Source organism: Mustela erminea, chromosome 2 (assembly GCF_009829155.1).
Source record: "Mustela erminea isolate mMusErm1 chromosome 2, mMusErm1.Pri, whole genome shotgun sequence".
Taxonomy (NCBI): Eukaryota; Metazoa; Chordata; class Mammalia; order Carnivora; family Mustelidae; genus Mustela; species Mustela erminea.
Genome location: NC_045615.1, coordinates 64,041,248 through 64,052,055, shown reverse-complemented (window position 1 = coordinate 64,052,055; position 10,808 = coordinate 64,041,248). Strand labels below are relative to the sequence as shown.

At 35.7% G+C, this 10,808-nt stretch overlaps 1 long non-coding RNA gene across 1 annotated transcript; it reads right to left on the bottom strand.

The window, feature by feature from the left end:
- Positions 1–5,300: 5,300 nt before the first annotated feature.
- Positions 5,301–9,970, bottom strand: LOC116583320. The gene is made up of 3 exons (XR_004282681.1): positions 9,897–9,970; positions 7,902–7,973; positions 5,301–5,378 (listed from the first exon to the last, which is right to left on the bottom strand). It is a non-coding gene; the product is annotated as an uncharacterized LOC116583320 (long non-coding RNA).
- Between the last annotated feature and the right edge of the window lie 838 nt (positions 9,971–10,808).

Here is a 10,808-nt window from a genome sequence, read left to right as displayed (position 1 = left end):
TAGGGAAGGACAAAGCTGGTGGCCCTGGATGATGCATGTATACCCAGTGCTTTGCATTACAGAAAAAGAACCCTGAATTTGGAGGATTACTGTTGTTGTTGTTGTTGTTGTTTTTTCAGTTCCACTAAGAAATAATTAACCTACATTAATGTATAAGTTTAAGTCATACAGCACCGTGGTTTGATTCACATACACATTTGACCCTAAATGCATTAAGGGTGCCAATTCACCACAGTCAAAATCCACATAACTACTCATAGCCTACTTTTTTTTAAATTTATTTTTTATTTATTTTCAGCATAACAGTATTTATTATTTTTGCACCACACCCAGTGCTCCATGCAATCCGTGCCCTCTCTAATACCCACCTCCTGGTACCCCAACCTCCCACTCCCCTGCCACTTCAAACTCCTCAGATTATTTTTCAGAGTCCATAGTCTCTCATGGTTCACCTCCCCTTCCAATTTCCCTCAACTCCCTTCTCCTCTCTAACTCCCTCATGTCCTCCATGCTATTTCTTATGCTCCACAAATAAGTGAAACCATATGATAATTGACTCTCTCTGCTTGACTTACTTCACTCAGCATAATCTCTTTTCATTGCCTACTTTTACCAGAAGCCTTAATGATAACATAAATTAACACATATTTTGTTTGTTATAGATATTATACACTATATTCTTACAATAGAGTAAATTAAAGAAAAATAAATGTTATAATAAAGAAAATCACAAAAAAAGAGAAAATACATTTATTGTACTAAATTGTAAAGATTCAGATATAAGTAGACCTTTGCAGTTCAAACCCATATTGTTCAAGGGTCAACTGTGCTGTGAAATGATTCTAATAGGTTCAGTTAACATCCATTCATCTTCTTGTATAGATACAATGAAAAGCAAAATCTGATCTCTTTTTTTGTGGTTTTGTTTGTTTTAGGTTCTACACATAAGACAGATTGTGTAGTACTTGTTCTTTGACTTATTTCCCTGCAAGAAATGGCTTCAAGATCTATCCATGTTGTCACAAATGGCAAGATTTCATTCTTTTTTACAGCTCAGTAATATTCCATTGTGTGTGTATATATATCACATCTTTATCCATTCATCTATCAATAGACTCTTAGGTTGTTTCCATGTCTTGGCTATCGTAAATAATGTTACTATAAACATGAGAGTTCATATATCTTTTCAAATTAATGTTTTTGTTTTCTTCAGATAAATACCTAGAAGTGAGATTCCTGGATCATATGGTTGACCTATTTTTTAACTTTTTGAGGAACTTTCATACCGTCTTCCATAGTGGCTGTTCCAGTTTACATTCCCAACAGTGTACCAGGGTTCCCTTTTCTCCACATCCTCACCAAAACTTGTTATTTCTTGTCTTTTTGATAATAGACATTCTGACAGGTGTGAAATAATATTGATTTTGGTTTTGGTTTTCATTTCCCTGATGGTTAGTGATATTGAATATCTTCTCATGTATCTATTGGGTATCTGTATATCTTTGAAAATAAGTCTGTTCAGATGATCTGCTTGTTTTTAATGAGATTTTGTTTTGTTTTGTTTTGCTTTTCTTTTTTTTAATTAAAGATTTTTTTTAATTTGTTTTCAGCATAACAGTATTCATTATTTTTGTACCACACCCCATGCTCCATGCAATCCGTGCCCTCTCTAATACCCACCTCCTGGTTCCCCCAACCTTCCACCCCCTGCCGCTTCAAAGCCCTCCAGTTGTTTTTCAGAGTCCATGGTCTCTCATGGTTCACCTCCCCTTCCAATTTCCCTCAACTCCCTTCTCCTCTCCATCTCCCCATGTCCTCCATGCTATTTGTTATGTTCCACAAATAAGTGAAACCATATGATAATTGACTCTCTCTGCTTGACTTATTTCACTCAGCATAATCTAATGAGATTATTTTTATATTGATTTGTGTGAATTCTGTATATATTTTGGCTGTTAACTTTATTAGATATATTATTTACAAATATCTTCTCCCATTCAATAGGTTGCCTTTTTGTTTTGTTGATGGTTTCCTTTGCTGTGCAAAAGCTCTTTAAGTGAAGGACTCCCAATTGCTTGTTTTTGCTTTTGTTGCTATTGCCCTAGGAGGCAGAGCTATAAATAAATAAATAAATAAATTTCTCTAAAACAAATCAAAGAACATACTGGCTATGTTTTCTTCTAGGAGTTTTATGGTTTCAGGCCTTACATTTAAGTTTTAAGCCAGTTTGAATTGATTTTTCTATATGTTACAGGAGAGTGATTCAGTTTCATTCTTTTGCATATTGTCGCCCTGTTTTCCCAGCACCATTTATTAAAAACTTTTTCCCTGACTGAATCATCTTGCCTCCTTTGTTGCAGATTAGTTAGCCATGTAAGCATGGGTTTGTTTCTGGGCTCTCTATTCTGTTCCATTGATCTATCTGTTTTTGTGCCAGTACCATACTGTTTTGATTACTAGAGCTTTGCAGTATAGTTTGAAATCTTGACACATGATGCCTCCAGCTTTGTTCTTTTTCAAAATTGCTTTGATTTTTGGGGGTCTGTCATGGTTCCATAGAAATTTTAGAATTCTTTGTTTAATATGTGAAAAATTCCATTGGTGTTTTAATATGGATTGTACTGAATCTACAGATTGCTTTGGGTGGTTATGGACATTTTAACAATATTAATTCTTCCAGTCCATGAGCACAGTATATCTTTCCATTGTGTCATATTCAATTTCTTTCATCAATGTCTTATAATTTTCAGAGTACATGTCTTTCATCTCCTTTGTTAAATTTATTCCTAGATATTTTACTATTCCTGTTACAATTGTAAATGGGATCATTTTCTTAATTTTTCTTTCTGGTAGTTTGCTGTTAGTGTATCAAAACACAAGATATTTCTGTATATCAATTTTGTATCCTGTTCTCTTGCTGAATTCATGTATTAGAGCTAATAGTTTTTTGGTGAGAGCTTTAGGGCTTTTTATATATAGTATCATGTCTTTTTTTCAGTTTATCATAGAATCACTTTTGTCTTTACTAAGTCACTTGAGTGACCCATACATGACTGATTTGGGAGAAAAGATCAGTTCTTATGACTCCTCACCTTCTCTAAAGGTGAATAGACTCTTACCAAAGAACAGAGAAGGAAGCTGAATCATGAAATCATATGGTGAACATTGTTACTGGAAAAAAAAAAAAAAAAAAAAGAATCTTCCTGAAGCTTAAAGGAAATAATTTACAGAACATAAACATACATACTTCTTTATGGAAAGAAAGAATAAACACTAGAACTCTACCCTAAGAACTTACATAGGTTAAAAAAAAAAAAAAAAGTATGTCAATAGTGAGTTCACAAATGATTACTCTATAATGGAATATGAAAAGAAATTCAGGTATGTTTAGAACCTTTCATTTACAAGGTCAGTTTGATGGAAGAACTCTAACTTCCATCTTAGGGAGAACACTGGGCAAGGTAAGCTGCTTGTCTGACCAAGTGTGGAGTTTCTTATGATTTTTATACTCCTCCAAGGCACATAATAGATGGCTATTGAGTTGAAACCTCACCAGTCACTCACCCTTAATGGCATCAAGCTTAACTCTGGGAGCTGACATTTCAGAATCCCAATTTAGGGAAGCAGGGGAATATGCAGAGAAGAACAGCATTCTATTTCTTATCACTTTCTTTGCTACTCACTCCCTTCAAAGTCTTGCTTCAGGACTAAGAAATTGGTTCCCACTTGATCATGAAACCATGAGAAATTAGTTGCATTTCTGAGATATTTCTGTCTTCAGTCTGATGTTTAGGAGTAAAGGGCTGTGGGAATGGGGATGAAGAGGCATGGGCAGGATCTTTCTTTGCAAATTTAAGAATACACTGAGTAAGTACCCAACAAAGAACAAGAGGCCTTCTCCCTAGTGGAGCACTGAGACTGAAATTCCTAGTGACTAGAGTGAACTCAGGGGAGTTGAGCTTGTGGATGGATTGGATACAATGGACATGGGTGCCTGAAACACTTTTTTATGGGACTGTAGAACACAAAGGGTAATGTCTCTTTCTTCCTCTTTTACTAACTCTTTCCTCCCTTAGGAAACCTCAGTAGTAGAAGTCACCTCCCCGCCCCGTTTTTGTTTTTTTAGTTAATTAATTAATTAATTAATTAATTTGAGAGAGTGATCAGGGGGAGAGGCTAAGGGAGAGGGACAAGAAGAATCCCTGCTAAATGAGGAGAATGACCCAGGGCTCAATCCCAGGACCCTGAGATAATGACCTGAGTTGAAATCAAGAATCAGATACAAATAGCTCTTTCTATTTACCAATTATACATGTTGCACTTTTCTGCTTGTTGAACAGCAAGTTGGTTTTCTTCCTCTTTGTTTTTCTCTTTCTGCCTATAGGACAATTTCCATCTCTCTGTTTTTCTGGGTCAAGAGTTCAAAAACAGTACTATAGTGATTACACCCACTTCAAGGGGTAATGGTAATAATGAGGAATGTGGTAGAAGTAAGGGCCTACTTACCCAGAGGGAGCCATTTTGTGTTTATGCAGTGAACTTAGATTGACCCTGCCCCTCCCAGAGGAACTTACTTGAAAAGCCTAGATACAAGGGCAGGTCAGGCCAGGTGGAGACATCCAGTCAGTGGGGCATGCATATATCTACTAGGGTAAATTGAAATTCAATTGGCCACTCGTGTGTGACCTAGCATGACTGTACAGTTTTCTCTGTATGTTGCTGACCTAGCATGACTGTGTAGTTTTCTCTGTGTATTGCAATCTCATTGGTCACCTGTGTATAGCCAGGCTCAACCACCTCTATAAAAGTTAGTCTGTGAGGCTGGGAGGGGTTGCCTCTTTGTAAGAGATGGCCCTGACTGGTAAGTTTGATTCTCGATGCTTGGTGCAAAATAAAGCTTTGTTTGACCTTCACTTTGTATTAGTCTTGCTTCTTTGATTATGGACCCTAACAGTAGAGTTGATTCTTTCATCTAGTTCTTCAATAATGACAGCAATGTCTGCTGACAAGAGTCAAGTTGGTTAGCGGCCATGCAGCTCTAAGCTCCAGTGTGGTTCTGAATTGCCTTCTGTGGTACTTCAAGGTCAAAGATCATGACACCAACCGAGGTTGGTGTCAGGTTTACCTTCACAGGCAAGCATCTCCTCCATCCCCTTCACTCATGTCTGCTTGCTGGGGAAACCAGATTAATTTTGGTTTATATAAGATATGGAGCCAGATCACTGTGAGTATTTTCTCCTTCCATGACAAATAAAGTTAGTTTCATAACTAAAAGCCAGTACTGAAATATATAAACTTCAATCTTCAAAATAGTTTTTTATATTCATTAAGCAACTGGTTGACTGGGCACCTATTTTGTTCAAAATCTGATCCAGGTCCTGATAAAATAAGAAAATGAGTAAGATCAAGTGTATGCTTTCAGTAGGATCTTACAATCTTCTGGGCTCATTTAGGAGCCTCAATATATAGTTTTGCTATAAAATTCGTTATTTCCACCTTTGTGACAATGTCCTCCTGCCTATTCCATCTCAAAATTATTCCACAGCTCTTCTTTTAAACTGGTTAATGGAGGAAATGGAACCAACCTTTATAGAGTGCTAAATGTTTCTATGTTTTATCACTGTTAATCTTTATTGGTATTAAGATTTTTATCCCTATTATATAAACAAGTCTATTGATATTAAAAAAAAAAGATGTCAAAGGTCACACAAAATATTTAAATGGAAGAAATATTATTTACACCTAGGTCCTGCTGACTCTAATGCCGATATTTTCCTGCTACTAAGCATTTTCTTTATATGACATCTGTCTTGGCTAAATGTAACTACATTCTCTTAAAAAGCACATGGCCCACTAGAAATTATGTAAACCAGAAAAGATACTATATTATTTAATTGATGTTCACTTTGTACCTAGTATTTATTAGATTTGGTGCCTACTTCCCATTTGGCCCTCTACTATTTCATACAGTCTCTAGTCAAATTAGTCTCTATTTCTTCTCCAGGATTTTAAAATGCATATGTTGCAGCATTAATGGATAACCATAAAATATTTCCTTATTTCACAATACTCATGAACCATAATTGCCTTGAGAGTATAAAATAAACTCACATTAAATGTAGAGCCTGGGGCAAATGAGCCCTCAAAAAATAATCAGTAATAGAGACTAATCATATAACGTTTCTTTCTTCCAAGTGAAAAATTATTTCTATAGTATTTTTTTGCCATGTAAGCAAGACCATTGCAATTGGTATGAATGTACAGAGACTTTAGGTAAGCAGTTCCTGTGATGATTTCTTTCTGGTATCTCAGATACACTTTGTGGACTTTTCAAGAAGCAAACAGGTAGATAAAATTATTTTTCCAATCTTTTTTCGAACTTCCTGAGGAATCTATGTCTAATGTCTCTCACATTAGCACCTATAGCAGAGTTCCTGGTTAAGAGAGAATTAACATACCTCCCTCATACCTGGTTTCTGTGTGGGCTGTGACAGTAATTACAGGTCTCTAACCAAAGATAATCTAAAGTTGGACAGATGTTTAGTTCCTCCAATGCTGAAAAGAAATATTACTTTTCAACCATGATAGTTGATGATACCATCCCAAATCTCTTTTCTCTGAAATGTCAAAGCCAGGAGCAGAGTATTAGGAAATAAAATGGATGAACCGTCTGACAACATGACATTGTGTGTCTAGTGTGTCTACAACATGACATTGTCAGTATTCTCAGAAATACTTATACTCTTAGGAAAATAGTAATATGTGGCCTGTTTACAAATGAGACTCAAAGTGTCTCTTGTATCTTTATAAACTAGGAGGATGAATCCCTTTATGTGTTACATAGATCTAAGAAAGAGATAGTCCTAGTTCTATTTCCTAGAGACAAAGAAATGCTGTTCTTAAAGAGTTACTATAGATTTTGTCAGGTGTGCTATTGGTATTATAATATTTTGGAAAAATTCATAATCTATTAGATACACATAATGAAGCATTTCTACTTGAATAATGTGAATCTAGGATTTGCTGTAAAATAGTTGAAAACAAGAACAGCACATAATGGGGGTGATAGAACAAAAAACTGGAGGAAACATGTGATTGTGGAAGGATAAATGGCTGTCCATTGTGTCCCTTTTTCTACTTTTGTGCAGATTTTAAATACTCCAAAAGAAAAAAGTTAAAAAATGTTTTCTTCTCCCATAATGAGAAAAAGTTAGCTTCATAGCTGAAAGTCACTGTGAGATATAAAAACCTCAAATGCAACTAAAGCGTTTGTTTCATAATTTTTTCCTATTTGCTTTTTTTTTTTAATTAACTTGGCTAATTCTTAGATCAAAGCCTAAAAACAGTCTTTACGAATTCTTTAAAGGCTAACAGCTACATGAAAAGAATGGAAGGAATGTAAAATAGTTTCTTCTGCAACATTATATGCGGGAAAGGAACCCCTCCCACCCCCATGTTGTTTCTTTCCACAGACTTTTGTCATTGAAGGACTTCTCAAAACACTGCTAGTTACCATTTGTCTCTCAGCCTGTCTTTAATCTTTGTTTCTTGTCATGTCAGGATCCATTTTAGCAACCAATCCCTCTTCTACAAATTTAACCTCTCAGAATCATTTACTGGAACCAGTTCCTCAAGGAGAAATGCAAAAGTGGCTTGCTCCTCCTAAATAGATATTTCCTGCTGCACAAGTTCTGTCTGCCACTTTGTACTGACCTTTAATTTCCTGTATTGCTCTCCTCTCTGCCAGCAATAATCTGATTCCTCTCAGCTAGGTTTTGGTTTCAGCCTTCTGCTCATGCTTTAACTCCAGATAAACTATCTGGCTCAAGCCCCCTTCCCAGCTCAGATGTCCAGTTTCCTGGCATTTAGCTCTAGCAGGCCGTTTTGATCTTTGTTCTTACCTAAATGTTGCCAGTTCTCTCCTGGTCCCAGCTCACATCTTCCAGGCTCACATCTGTGACTGCACGTCTCTCCTGAGGTAATATATTCAGACAGAGGTGTTGGTATTTTGGGGAAATGCAATCCACTAATTTCTATGGAGAACATTTCTTCATGTGGGTTTTGTATGAAACGATCACATACACCACATTCATGCAAACACACGCATAATTTCCTATTTGATGCCATTCAATAACAGTAAAATTGTAATATACATTAATATTACAGAAACCTCACAGTATGTGAAATGTATATCAATCTCAAATGTGTATCACCACCCTGTCAGTTGAGACAAATTCTTAACATTTTCAGTTTTTCCTGAAATGAGTCAAAGGAACAACTCATTTTATATCATTTCATATCTAAGATTATAATCGATGTGGAGAAAAAAAGATAAGAAATACAGTATTTCTTGTAAAAAATTATTCAGTAGCTGATTTCTAAGATAAATGTTTGCAGGTCTTCATAAATTATTTAAAATACAGTATATAGTACATAATGATGTTTGCTAAAAATAAAGAATATTTATATACTGTGAATAGATCCTTTTCTTGAGTTTATATTATATATATACTTTTATTTATCTATTTATTTTACTTTTTTTAAGAGAGGGAGAGGGGTGAGGCAGATGGAGAAGAAGACAGAGAATCTCAGGCAGGCTCCATACCTTGATGTGGGGCTCCATGATCTCATCCCTGACTGAGATCATGACCTGAGCAGAAACCAAGAGTCGGACACTTAACTGACTGAGCCACCCAGACTTCCCTAAACTTTTAAAATTATAGACTTATAAAATTAAAAACTTTTCAGTGAAGGAAGTACAAGGAAAAAAACATCAGAGAGCATAAAATAATGCAACAAAAGTAAAACACATCTATTAAATTATGACCATCTTAAATTGGCTAAAGCTCAGTATTAAAATATTTCAAAATAGCTCAAAACACAAAAACAAAATATTACATCTATTTTCAAAAGTGATGTTGGCTCATAATTCATCCACGTGTGTAGGACATGCTTGCCAGTTTGGGTCATCCAGCGTCCATTTCCCTTTTCAAATAGAGCCACAGTTTTCTTCTTTACTCCTCAGTAAATGATTTACCCTTGTACGACTGGATACTATCTTCTGATTTAAATACCGAAATCATTTAAGTCTAGAAGACAAATCTGTAGTTCATACAATTCAATGGCAGCACCCAGTCTATCCTGCTACAAAGCTCTTCCTGGAGTTTGTGCTTCTTCCATCTCCAGAATTCCATGGTTTCAATCCATTTTCCCACTTTGTTCTCCCACCTTTTCCTACAAGTCTATAAACTCTCAGTGTTTCATTCTATAAACTCCCTTATGGTTTCAACAAATCCGCTTCTTGCTTAAGTTTGTCAAAATCAGTTTTGTATGTTTGCAAAGAAAGACTCCAATTAGTATAAATAATGATATAAGAAAAAGAACTGATATAGACACTTGGAGAATTATAGGGTATGTGGGACTGTGCTGTTGCGATGAGGTAGAAGAGAAATAATGTTACACAGATGTACACACGTATACATATACAAATAGAGAGGTAGGTATACCTTTGACTATAGATACAGGCACACACATATATATTGTGTCCTAGGATGGAAAATTTGGAGGCCTTTCAGAAAATAGCCAATTAAAGTATTAACTTAATATCACCTAGAACAAAGTCTCACTGAGAGCAAGTCACTGGTGCCAAAAAACATTTTGGGGGGCATGGGGAATTCAAGCACCTTATGGTAGGGTGGCTGATCTCCATGACAATGCAAAAGAATGCCAAGCTTAAAACCCCAAATTACTACCTTAAAGAGTAAACTGATGCTCATAAAAGACTAAGAATTCAACTGATTCTGTAGTTTAGTAACATGCAACTTAATTCTTTGTTTGCTTTTCATTTATGGCCCTAAGACAATGATCACAAAGATGGAAAGGAAGGAATGACTCACCCATTCTTCTCCTATGAGGCACTCTCCACTGACTGCCATTGCCTAAGGGAGTTCTTTCCACTCTTTGGAAGTTGCCCTTCCTCACTGGCTTAAAAAAAAAGCTGTTATTTCCTTGCCCGGGGAAGCTCTTTAAGAAGAGGTAGTTAATAATTCCTCACATGCCTTAGCCCATCATTATTACACCAGTAACTAGAACCAGACTCCAGAATACCCCAGGGTATCATATGTAGGATTAAATTTGTGTAGAGAAGAATAACAAACCAGAAGAATGGCAAGAATTTGCTGACTATACATCAAAACCTGTTATTTTGAAGTTTGAGGGCACATGACCAAGTAAGGCCATGTTAAATTAAGATTAGTCTAAACTTGTTAAATTCGAAATACTTACCAGAAAATATATTTATAACTTGTCATCTGAAACACCTAATATGTTCCTCAACTTTATAGTATGTTGAATAAACCTGGACTTAATATTGACACTCTAAAGGAATTTGACATGCCAGGAATCCTTGGGCAAAATACATACAGAATTCGATCTTTAAGAAATAAGAAAAAGTGGAGATTGCTGCTACCATTCACAAATATCTCCTCATTTTTTCCCTAACACTGTCCTTAAAGAGGGTTAAAAACAACAACAACAAAAACAAACAAAAAAAAAACTTCTTTGTTCAAATGTTGTGACACACATTTGTACAGGCAGTATCAGTATCTGTAAAAGTCAAGTTTGTTGATGTCTTCCCAAGCTTAGAGTCATCATGAAAGACATTGCAGTTAAAACAGGCTCCATAATCTCAGTAGAAGTGAAAAAAAAAAAAAAAACTATAGAGGAAGAGTCCAGGGCATGACACCAGAAGGAAAGTGTTGGAGATGACTACAACACCTAATAGTAATCAGAATAGTCTGATTTGCATA